This window comes from Andrographis paniculata, unplaced genomic scaffold (assembly GCF_009805555.1).
Source record: "Andrographis paniculata isolate CXL003 unplaced genomic scaffold, ASM980555v1 Contig59END, whole genome shotgun sequence".
Taxonomy (NCBI): domain Eukaryota; kingdom Viridiplantae; phylum Streptophyta; class Magnoliopsida; order Lamiales; family Acanthaceae; genus Andrographis; species Andrographis paniculata.
In genome coordinates this window covers 4,116,019-4,129,768 of record NW_026137594.1, presented here as the reverse complement: position 1 = coordinate 4,129,768, position 13,750 = coordinate 4,116,019, and the positions used below count along the sequence as shown (strand labels likewise).

The following is a 13,750-nucleotide window of genomic DNA, read 5'->3' as shown; positions in this document are numbered from 1 at the left end:
ATCATTATCAGGTTCAAATGAAGGATCAGTGTCATGGTCAGGTAGTTGTGCTATATCAAACTCGAGAATTAGTGTCAATTCAAAAGGCGCAACAAGGACAACTTTAGGAGTTTGAAGCGATCACATCATTGGAAGGAAACAATGAGGATAAGGATAAGGTAAAGAAAGAACATATACGATCAAAGTTAAATTGAAATTTAGACATTGAAACAAACTTAGTATGTTCTCAAAATATGATATGATGAGAAATACGTGTAACCGATTGGGGAAAAGACCTCAACAATGATAACCTTTATATTTTATCTCACGTGTAACCGATTGGGGAAAAGACCTCAACAATGATAACCTTTATATTTTATCTCATACCCAAAGAAACAACACAGATGCATACAAGATTCTAACTTAGTATGTTCATAAGGAGGAAGAAAAACAAAACTGATATAACCAAAATGACAAATGAGACTTAATTAGGATATTGATTGAGCAATTTTTCCAAATGACTAGCATTACTAATAGAATAAGATATGTGATTTTTGTTGTAGACAACAGTAAGTACAACTTCATCCAAAAATAATCCGGACAAGATGGAGATAACATAAGGGCATGAACACTATCAAGTATATGATAGTGTTTGCGTTCAGCACGACCCTTTTGTCGGAAATTGTATAGGCAAGAGCGTTGGACAAATATATCTTGATTAGAGAGAAAACAGAGAAATGGAGAATCTATATACTCAAGGGAGTTATCTCTGTGAAGAATTTGAATGGTGCAAGAAAATCTAGTGTGAATCATTTGAGCGATTTGTGTATAAAAAAAGGATAGTTGAAACATCTCGCCTAAAATATATTCATGTAAAATGAAAATAGACATCGCTAAAAAGCAATAAGTAACGAATATCATTTGTAGAGAGAGCATAGAAAAGTCCTCAAATGTCAAAGTGAATCAATAAAAATAGTTTGTCTACTACAAAGGTACTATGACAAAACGACAAAGCAACTTGTTTCCCATGAAGCAATACATACAATCAAATGATCAAAATTAATAGAACCCAAAAGGCTCATACTAATTAAAGACATAAGTTTATTGGAGGATGTATGACCTACACGAAGATGTCATTGGAGACAAGATGACGTAGAAGTAGTAGTAGTGTAAATATAGGGACGAGGAAAGTGAAGTTACTCAAGCTTAAATAAGCGGCTCGTTTTCCCATCTCAAGAGGCCTCTCGATTCGCAAACTCTAAATCTGCACACCGAAAGAGGAAAATATCATGGTAAGACCCTAATCAACTAACTGATCAACATAAATTAAATTCATGGTTAGTTGGGAAATGCAATAGGTATTAGAGAGTGATAAAAAGTATGTGAATACAAAACCTGTATAGATAAATACGTGTGTACCATTGACAATAAGGATTGAAAGTCGGAAGATAACAAGGGATAGAGATAGCATAAGGTTTATACCAAATGTCATATGATTACTACATGCAGAATCAAATTACCAAGAGATTTTGCTTGGTGTGGAAAACATCACAATATTGAAGAAAAAACTTGTTTGATGAAGGCTTCCAAGTCTTGAATAGTAATAGGTGCAGACTTAGGTTTGGCAGAAGTTATGATAAATGAGGTACCAAACTGGAGAATCTACAAGAATATCGAGATTTGGGAGATAGTTCCACCAAATCGAGACAAATGAAGAGGAATAATGCTATGTAGTATGTCCTAAAAGTATGATAATAATGACACTCCGCTTTAGGACAATAACAAAAGTCATGACCATAGGTCTGACATCGCTTGCACTTGATTTGACGACCTTGGCTAGTGTATCGGTGGGTGACGGCTAGTGCAGAAACAACCTAAGTAGTCTTATCAAGGTGAAGATGAGTTTCTTAAAAAGAAAATCTATTAAATAGCGCCATCCAATGTAGGAAGCAGATGCTGATGTAACAGGGAGGCACAAACTTATTTATATTCAGAACAGAGGCCATTAAGATCAAAATAAGGCACAAATGATTAGGATTATTCTAAACCTGATTCAAACGATGTTAAATAGGTTGCACTTGAAAAAAAGTCATTGATAAATTGTCCCAATTTATGTTTCATACCATGAGGAGTACTCCAGAATTGATAGTAATGTGTCAAACTAGTAACGCGAAAATAAATTCCAGGAATTCCCAAGCCGCCTTAGCGGTTTCAAATAAAACAAACCGAATTTGTATAACTAGAGTGGATATACAGTGTAACCAAGTAAGAAAATAATTATTCTTATTTCTCAATATCCCAATTTCTCAATTTATGCTTTCACAACTTTGGGATCAAGGGCAATTTCTGCAGCACAAAGAAGACGAACCGGAGCAACTACATCGCTCTTAATAACCCGCCACAACTTTCTACCTATCAGAAAATTTTTCAGCGAGTGTGCCCGCAAAACTATAATTATCCCTAGACAAAATAATATTTATCGATATTTGAACATCCAAAATAAAATATAATCACAGAAACATAAACAACCAATAGATAATTGAATTAAATCGAAACAGATAGAGATAACCAAATAGGAAAAACTATCCAAATTGAAAAACAAATTATATCATTAAGACGAAAATTAAATTTCAAAATCGCCATCAAAATATCTTAAGTAACAACAACTGGGCGCACGCCATGCACCGTTGACTTATCCGATTGCATGAAGTTTTTTTGCACGTAGGTGGTCCCTATGCACTGCCGCTTGCCACAATATTTTGGTGGTCGGCCAGTCTTGAGGCAGCGAGTTCAACAGTGTTGATAGTGATTCAAAAAATTATTAGAATTAAGAGATATTGCAAGCAGCGATTGAGTTGATTTTACGAAGAGAAATTATAATTCTGATATCATGCTATAATAATTAAAGAATTTAATTTTTTTAATTAAAAATTCAAGTTACAACCATATATCTATACATGAATTATGCCACATTATATAGACAAATATATACAATTAAATATATATATATATATATGCAAATATATATCAACAAATGTGATATAAGTATGTATTTTATATGATATTTTAAAAAATATATATATTTTGAGTGTAGTAAAAATATATATTTAAATTATTTTTTAGGGAAAAAAATTCATAAATAATTGCAAAAAACCAAAAATCAAACAAACACGGCCTAAAAAGTTCACATGGCTGGCTTCTATTTTTGTAAATTCCTTTTCTAATCTTTCTTCTTCACTATTTCCTTTTTACTGTATTTCCCCTTTGAAGGGTGCAAACCAAAGGGGTGAAAAATGTAGATAAGAACAGCCCATATTTGGTAAAGATACACTGTAAAAAGTAATGTGCAAAAAAGGGAAGGGATTCAGTCAAAGTTGATAAAAATGTGTGAAAATCATAACTCACTAAACACCAATAGAAGAAAATATTTGAATAAAGGGGATTATTTAAATCAGCAAAAATTGATCGATAGAAAATAGATAATGTGTTTTTAAATATACATATTTGCGACATTTTACAATAAAATAAATATTACGTATATTAAAAACAATGTGCAATAAATAAATAAAAAATTAAAATTAAATGCATTCAATTTAACAAAAGAATCATGGGATAACTCACCAATTTGTGCTTCTAGGAGTATATTTCATAGGATACTAGTGGTGGCACATGTTGTACGGTTTGTATACACAATAATATTGGATAAATAATTTATTATGTTGGTAAATATATTGTAAAAATATTTTTCATATCAATCAAATAATTAATATAAAATTTATTATGTGGCATTTTTTTTAATAAAATGTTTATTAATATACAATGAGTTTATTCACATAGTGTTTCTAAATTAACGATTCTCTATAAAATATTATTAGAAAAATATAATGTATAAATATATTAATATAATATATTTTATTAACTTAAAAAAATAATAATTTAATATAAAATATTTATTTATTTTATATTACAATATAATTTTACATATCTAATATAAAATATATATTTATTAACAAATACAAAGTGAACAGACATGAAAAGAGATATAAAAATTCACTTAAAATCTAAAATAAAAAATTATGTAGTCAATAATCGCTGTGTTCATTGGCGCTAATTTTCAATTGATTTCAAAAGCATAATAATAATAAACACAATATTTTATACAAAAGTCAAAATACTCTGTTATAAAAAATAAAAAAATCATTACAAAAGTCAAATATTTAATCTAAAATACTGTGTTCCTTTCATATCTATCTATCAATTTGTTTTTTTATAAAATTTTACAAATATTAATATTTATATTGAGATGTAGTAAAACAAAAAATAAAAAGACTAAACTAACATTATTAGTATTGTATAATATAAAGGTAATGACATTTGTGTATATATATATTGTAAATTAGAAGGGTATTTGTAACATTAGGGATGTGTTTCTTTACACCAAAAATTCTAGGTTTCTACTATTTAGACTCTGCGTTTCCCGAAATTTTTTTTTCTCTCACAAAATATCTCATCATACATTATTTTAATATCACACCCAAACTAAACTTTTTCCAAACTTATCAAAAGAGACAAATCCAGATAAATAGTACAGTTACTAAAAAAAAGAAAATAAATATTTTGTTATGAAATATACCAAAATTAAAAAATGAATAAATTATTAAGGGACAAATAAAGTAATGCATTTTATATTTTTTTATACAATTCTTTATAACACATAAAAAAAAAATAATTATTTCATCCAATGAACGAAATCAATATTTGTATAATCATAATATAGTTGTAATATATTATTTCTTCCGTCCCATAACAAAGTATTCATTTTTCTATTTTAATTCGTTCCATAACAAAGTATCTATTTCCTTTTTTAGTAACTGTATTATGTACCTAACATTATAAATACCCTTACAACTTACAATATATTATACAAATGCGATTAACTTTATATCACACATACTAATAAAGTTATTTGTTATTTCTACTTTATTTTTACTATATCCTAATATAATACTAATATTTTTAAAACTATATGCAAAAAGTAAATGAATACTTATTTATGAGACGGAATATATTTATATATAAATGTGAAAACCGAAAATTTTATTATATAATCATTAAAAATATCCTAGTTATTGCACACGTAGCCATTACAAGTTCATTGTGCAGCGCACACGTAGGTATATTGTAGATGCTTCTTAGCCTAATGTGTGAATTTGATTTGCCTATAAATAGACATTGTCATAGAAACTGTGAGATTAATGAAAAGCATACTCCGTCCCCATCTCTCTATCTCGTCTTTCTCTCTTCATATATATCAATTCATACATCAATTTTCTCAGGCCATTAAAATTAATGCATTTGACTCCGCCCGGAGATTAAAAAAATTAAATATTATGTTGATAAGATGATAAGGGTGTGTTTGTTCGGGATTTGGATTTTGGATTGGAATTTGAATAATAAAAATTTTGAATTTGAATAGTTGCATAATGTGATATAAATAGGTGTTGATGTGATTTTTTGAATGTAAAATTGATTTTTAGTATAATATAAAAAATAAAAAATATGTGTTTGATTTGATATTTTTTTGGGAAAAAAATGGGATGAATAGTTGAATTTAAATCCAATCATCCAAACAACCACACCCTAAAAGTAAAAATATAGTTGATAAATATTTTAAAAAATTTAGTTATAATTAAAAAAAATAAATAAATAAAAAAAAGAGAGAGAATTAGAGATGTCAAATTGGGGGTAGGGTTAGCCCCGGACCTGTTTTTAATGGGGCGAATTCGAGTATAAAAATATGCTTCGGGGGTTGTGAATTTTAGATTTTAAACTCGGCCGAATTCAAGGCGGGTTTAGGATTATATTAAAAACTTGTCACACATCCGAACTCGGATATTATAACAATCATTACATAATACTCCATCCGTCCACTTACAATATTTATATATTTTTATTTTGGGTCGTCCAATTACAAAGTTAATATTTCATTAAATACCTTACTTTTTTTTTTCACAAATACTCCTACTTTACATCACATCGTTACTTTTACACAAAAAAGTAAGGGCAAAAATGTCATTACACTACTTTTAACTATTCACTATAATTAAAATACTATTATTTCTTAAACACTGCGCCAAAAGTAAATGTAAATATTGTAAGTGGACGGAGGGAGTAATATATATTCCCACCATCCCATAACTATATATCCGTTTGTTTTTTGCACGGAGTTTTATAAATATTAGTATTATATTGGGATATAGTAAGAATAATGTAAAAATGACTAAAATAACCTTATTAATATTGTGTGATATAAAAGCAATGAAATTTGTGTAATATATTGTAAGTTGTAAGGGTATTTGTAATGTTAGATAGATAGTACAATTACTAAAAATAAAAAAAGATACAGGACAGACTAAAATAAAAAATAAATACTTTGTTATAGGACGAAGTGAATATTATATTACATATTTATTTAAAATTCTAAAGCCCAGCTCAGGCTTATGCGGTTAAGGTTGTTGTACACAACCAATTTTTCTTCCTCAATTCTCTTCACAATTGTAACTACTGGCGTCGCCTCGCCTGTAGTCGACCCCTATTAACGTGAGTCACCATAAACATTTGATTATTTTTATTTTTGTAATTAATTTTTTTTTTTTTTTTTTTTTTTTGTGCTTCAACGTTTACTTTTTTAGTATTAAATTATTCAAATAAATTATTATTATTTTTCTGAGAAAACAAACTTTTCGGGTTGGCAGCGCCAGGTCCTAGGGCCGGACTCAAGCGGGGCGGCGCCGGGCGGGTCTTGGGGCCTAATATTTCTAATGGTGCGGGTCTCGGGACATGCATAATCCATCCTGAACCTGCCCATTGACATCCCTAGAGAGAATGTAACAAAAGTGATAACATTTGTTGTAAATAAGTATTGAATAAAATATAATAGTTAAATGTTTATTTGTTAATTTTTTAAAAAATAATAATGAGATAAATTTAATAGACAAACTAAAAAAGAAAAAAAAATAAATTTGACGGTCGGAGGGAATAATATATATGTATACGTATTATATCATAAATATATACATACAGATATTAATTTACACACAACATACATTTATAAATTATAAACATACCATTACACACATACAAATATTTTATATATAAAGTCAAAAAAAAAAAAACAAAACTTCTTACGTACTTCCACTAACTGATAAAATATTATTTTTTATCTACTACAAAACTCAAAATGCCTATTTGAAGTGGTTTGAGGTAGGATGAAAAGAGTATTACATATATAATACTTCCTCCATCTCAAAAGAGTTGTCTTGTTTTTTCATTTTTGTCCGTTCCAAAACAATTGTCTTGTTTTTTCATTTTTGTCCGTTCCAAAACAATTGTCTTGTTTTCTTATTTAGTAACTATAGTCCTCACTTTATAACAAAATTATTCCTACTTTTCTAAACTACCAATAATTATTACTCTAATCAACTTTTTAAAATCCTTCAAAAAGTAAGGGCATTTTAGTCTTTTACATTTTACTTTATACAACTTTCAATTAAATACTACTACATCCGTCAAATTTCTATTTTCCTAAAGTATATTTGCACGGTTTTTTAGGTGATTGTCTTTTTGTTATGAATTGACAAATTTGCCCTTAATTGTATGGTAGAGATTAAAAATAATAAATGAATGAAGAGTAAAAATGTAAAATTTGTATTTAAAAAAAAATAGGACAATAGTTATTGGACGTCCCAAATAGGAAAGTGAGACATTAATTTATGGACGAAGGGAATATTATTTTTTAATTTTCGTGTCATCACCCAATAAGACGTCTCTTTTGAAACGGATGAAGTATATAATGATATTTATACATGGATAATATATAAATGTGTGCGTTGTGTATATTAATATCGGTATGTATATATGAATGATATAATCTAATCTAATATATATATATATATATTTAGCGTTGATTTTGTATCACCACGTATCTTCGCGTGGGTTTTTTCTTTTCTTTTTTTAAATTTTTAGATGGTGGGTCCCACCAAAAATATAATATATAATTAAATTATATTTGATTTTCTTAATTAATTAGACGTCTTTAAATAATACTTTTTCCGTCAATTTTCTATTGTTTTAGAGTATATTTGCATAGTTTTTTTAGATAATTGTCTTTTAATGCAAAATATAAGATAACTAAAAAAATAAATTGAGGATATTATAGTGGAGTAAGTGAAAAAATGGTGAAAAATTTGATCATTATTTGTTTAAATAAGGATAAAAATTGTGAATGGATAAATTTTTATTATAAATAAATTATGCATAAGTTTGACAGATAAAAAATGTGACATAATTATTTTGATCGGAGAAAGTCTTTTATAATTTAATTATATTAAAATGACAGTAGCAAATTAATAAAATTAGACTTTTGTTTAGTTCAGATATCTTAAATTTTTATCGACATAATTTTCAACTAAATTATAATTTTAAAATTGCTTATAAAAATATGAATATATACCACTAAATATGAATAGTGAGGTTGTGTGGATCCCACTAATATGTCATATATATTAGGAATTAGCCTATTATCCGTGCTATGCACGGGTAATTATAGAAATTGTGATATTAATTTAATTTTATATTTTAAATAATAAATTTTATTTTGACAGTAAAACTTTGTATGAAGATAACAAAAATTAATTTATATAAAAAATAAACTATAAACAAAAATATGGTAACTAAAACCAAATAAAGAATATTAAGTAAACGAATCAAAATTTCATAAATATATTTCAATTTAAACCCAAACATAATATAGATAAAAAATAATTATTCATAATCACTCTTAAATTAAAAATCAAAATAAATTTGAAAGAAGTTCGTTCTAGTCTTCAGTTGAAAACAATGTTCAAACAACATACTAAAAAATATATATAGTAATGAAAAGAAAATCAAACAAATAATATTAAGTAAATCATAAATCAAATAAAATTTATATACCATTTTAAATTCAAACCTAAATTAGATTTAAAATATTTATTTACAATGTTATTAAATGAAATATTACAATAAATTTTTGAAATAAATTCATATTATTGATAAGAAAAAGACAAAAAACAAAAACAAAACAAATAGACTAACAAAAGTAAAAATAAATATTGCATTGTATTAAGTAATAAAAATTATAAATTACAAAATTCATACTTATTAATGAAGTCAAATATAAGTTTGATTAAAACTATTTATTAAAAAATCATATTAGATAAAAACAAAGACTCGAAATTTGAATATAATTTCAATTTTCAACAAAAAAGAACGATATTAAAATAGTACTAATATTCTAAACCAAATTAATTAGAAAAAATAAGTATAGAATAACAATAAATAGAATTGATTAGTAAAAAGTAAAAATAACAAAAAAACAAATAAAAGCATACATACAAAATAAAAATGAAAGTACTAAAATTAAAATATAGTAATTTTATAAATTGGGAAAAAAATTATGTTAATATAATATTCAAAATCAAATTAATTAAATAATATGTATTGAATAATAATGAATAAAAGATTGATTAGTAGCAAATAAAAATAACACAATGTATAATTAAAAAATAAATAGATAATAAGAATAAAAGTAATAACTAAAAATATTTTTATATATATGTATATTAAAATTTACCATAATTTTCTTTATGGTTTCTATAAATATTCTTTCAAATCAGAAAATTACAAACTTAAAACATAATATAAAATATTAAAAATATACTATAATATAATAATTGAAATCAAATCAATTAGAAAAAAATAAATATTCAATAAGAATGAAAAATATTATATTAGTAGAAAATAAGAATAATACAATAGATAATTTTAAAAAATTCATATACAATAATAATGGAGTATTAGAACATTATACTTAGAAACTAAATAAAATAGTAAGTACATACATAATAAGAATGAAAAATATTTTATATTAGTAGAAAATAAGAATAACACAATAGATAATTTTAAAAAATACATATAAAATATCAATGAAGTATTAGATCATTATACTCGAAACTAAATAAATTTGTAAATAAATATAATAAGAATAAAAAAGAATCGATTAGTAGAAAATTAAAATTAATTTAATAATATTATTATACATAATAAAATAAAATAAATAAATAAAAGACAAAAAAATACTATACTTGATTTTTTTTTCTTCTTTCTCCTTCTTTCCTTTTTCTTTTTATAATATGGATAAAAAAAATTGATTAGTGAAAATTTTCGTATAATTTAAAATTTATAAGTCAAAGAAAATAAATTTATTATAAAATTTTCACTATATAAGGAAGGATAAAAAATTATATACATAAATAATATATAAAAGAGATAATGATATTTTTTCACGTCGAAAATCATTCACTTCCTTCGAACGATAACAAATTATATACGTAAATAAAATAGAAAAAAATAATTATGTGAAAACCCTTCCAAAGTAAAAAAAATAAAAAATCACGCGTTGTCCGTAGAAAATTCACAATAATGAAATAAAATATAAGAATTTTTAAGAATACATATATACATGCTCAATCATCGTTAAATCAACCAACAAAAATCACATATTTAAGAAAAATAAAGATAAAAAACAAACTTGAAAACTTTGTCAGGTCGAATAATCCCAATATTTGAAAAAGTAGCGAATTACTAACACTTTTTGAAAATTTCTGATTAATCTGACGGTCAATAAGCGGGATCACCGTTTTTACGAACTTGCGAAATGTTGACAACAATTTCATAATAATTTTTGTTAGGACGATTTTGGCTTAATCTCTAGGTATATATAGAAATACAAAATATTAATTTTATACATCTCTTTGTTATTTATTATCCCGATAAATTTGGATTTTGTTAGATTAGTTGTTATCCTAACAAATTTTAACTAATTATCTATTTTTTTTATTTAAAAAATAAAAAAATTTCAAAATTATGAGAGTACACGCCCTTGTGCTATATATATAAATATATATATGATATCATATGTTCTTTTATAATTTTAAATTCATATATTTTTTAATAAAAATATATATATATTTTTATAAAATATCAAATAAAAAATATTATTTAAATAAAAATAAAAATTAATATTAACTTTAAATCACAATGAAATAATCAAATACACGTTCATATGAGTTCCACAGGAACTTCCTTAATAAAATATTCTATTAATTAATGTTAATATAAAATATAGATAATTTTGTAAATATAAAAATAAATTAATCAGGTGAAAAATATTTTCGGATAAATTAAATATGTATTGAACGGTTTTATTTAGTTATAATATATTTATGAGAGCTAGTGTTTTGTCTATGTATTGAACGGTTTTATTTATTTTATTATAAATCTATGACAATATAAAAAGGCACAATTGGCTTTAAATCCCTATTTTGTCTAATTTATTAATAATCAGTCCCTATTACTAAATTCTTATTCTGCAGTCCCTACTTTTTCATTTCACTCGTTCTTCACTCCCTATCATTTCTTTATTTCTGATTTAGCTCTCAAATCCCTTTCACACGTTGGTTATTCTTCGCGCGGAATTGGGAGTAAAACATGTTAGTCCAGAATCATTGGATCAAAAATCACCACCGTAGCCGCGTTGCCCATAGGCCAACAATCGCGAAGAACCATTTTTTTTTCTTGTTTGATATTTTCGTGCCACTGCGAGCCCTTCTTCTCCGGCGAAGAGCGACGTCGGAATTTTACAAAGGTTAGGACCTCTATTTTAAAATGGGTAGTTTATGTTTTTATGAGGTGATTATTTTGTGATAAATCTTACTAGCGCAACAATCCTTCATTTTCTATTTCATTTCGTCTTCACACTTTTTCCTATTGTAATCTCTCGTTAATTTCGCACAAAATTGGAAGGGGAATCTACTCGCCCATAATCCGGTGAACGTGAAATTGTAATTACAGATCACTGGCCTAGATTCCGACAAACACAAAGACCCATCTATCCCAATTTGTTACGGCCATTGGACAACAATCCATTTCTCTTCGAAGAAGACCCACCTTATTGTTTTCGAAAGGTTAGAACATCTGTTCTTGATTGATTGTAGATATATTATGTGTGGTGAATGAATACCAAATCTCAACCCTGATGCATTTTTCATCTTTTTTCCTATCTCCCATTTGGAAAACACATTATGTTAATAGTAGTAAGGTAAATGTTTAATGCACTTCACATGTTCGATAAAATGTCTCAAAAAGTTACATGTATTAGTGTAAGAGAATTTAATAATTTTTTGTTCAAAGTATTGAGTTATAATTTCACTTTTCATGAATATGCACTATTTTGGAGTTTCAATCAAAAATATATCCTCAATATTGTCATCACTAGTTATTTTTGTGCATTTATAATCTATTGTAGTTTGGTGTTGATATTATAGAAAACAATGTTATAGTGATGGGTAAAATAACATTGTTGGATTGCCTACAGCCTTACTTCTTCAAGTATTGATTATATATGGTATATATAATTATAATTTATTATAGTCCAGTAGGTTTAGATTAGTGTGTAAAATATTATATTCATGTACTCTAATTGTACAATTTATTATATAATCACATATTTTTTCCTAAGTTGCTGAACATTAATATTTTATCTATTTATGGGCAGAAGCATCGTGCTAAAGTGACTATTCTTCATCCATTTACCAAAAACTCAGAACAAATCAAGACGCTGATATCTTAATTGCAGCTGCAGAAGTACTCAATTTGGTCCGTGATAGTTGGTTAAAGCCAGACACAATTGTTGTAATATTTAAATGTGTAATTTTTTTTTTTTATTTTGAAAGAATGTCCATCAATCCTCTCATTGTAATTACTTTTAGCGTGCTAAACATAATATAATGTTGTATATAAATATACAACAATAAGAGAATTGTTGCATTGAAGCTCTTTTGTAAATTTGATGTATTATGGTAGATGAACAGAAATTATGAGTATGTGAGATAGTATTTTTATATATGACTTGTTGACAATAAAGGTTTCTGAAAATTTAACAGAGGTACATCGGAGCTCTATTGGAGTACTTTCCTACTCAACTGAGTTACTATTTTGTTAAAAGCTTCTGATTGATTGATATTTGAGTTTATGAGTGTGAAAATTTAGATTATTATGTTATGGGTCAAAATATTTTAGAAAAAATATGTTTGTCCTATTACACAAAAAACACTTGAAGTCCTAGTAGTAGATTACAACTCGCGCTTTCACTTGAATGTTGTTGTTGTGTGTGTGTTACGATGTAGATTACTATGTAACTGGTCCAAAGATTTTCAATTCCTGGCAGAAATTATTTACTCTTAACAACCAATATAATTTAACTTAGTTATTTATGACTTGTTTAGCCATCTACAAGTGGAGGTTGGACTATAATTGTACATATGCCACACAATATAACGAAGTTATTTCTGACTTATTTAGTCATCTATAGTAAATATATATTATTTATCTTTTCAAACAATTTAAGGTGCCGCGAAAATACTATCACGATGAATTCATCCTTGGTTACCGACAACAAGTGAATAATTTGAACAAAAAGTGTCTGTTTTCCAAGCACATGTTATCAAAGTATATATACTCGTTACTGAAGCATATAATACCAGTATTATAGGTACACAAGATCTGTGACAAGGTATGTTCGTATTTGATGCAGGTATGTAAGTATGCGCTTTGGGTACACACACCGACATTCAAGGTATAAATGATAATTGCTTAGGTATTTTCTTTGTAG

General features: G+C 26.2%; 1 long non-coding RNA gene across 1 annotated transcript; it reads left to right on the top strand.

The window, feature by feature from the left end:
• The first annotated feature begins 11,516 nt into the window (after nucleotides 1-11,516).
• LOC127258463 (uncharacterized) lies at nucleotides 11,517-12,869 on the top strand. Its single transcript, XR_007840314.1, has 3 exons — nucleotides 11,517-11,725; nucleotides 11,932-12,044; nucleotides 12,635-12,869. It is a non-coding gene; the product is annotated as an uncharacterized LOC127258463 (long non-coding RNA).
• Nucleotides 12,870-13,750: the final 881 nt, after the last annotated feature.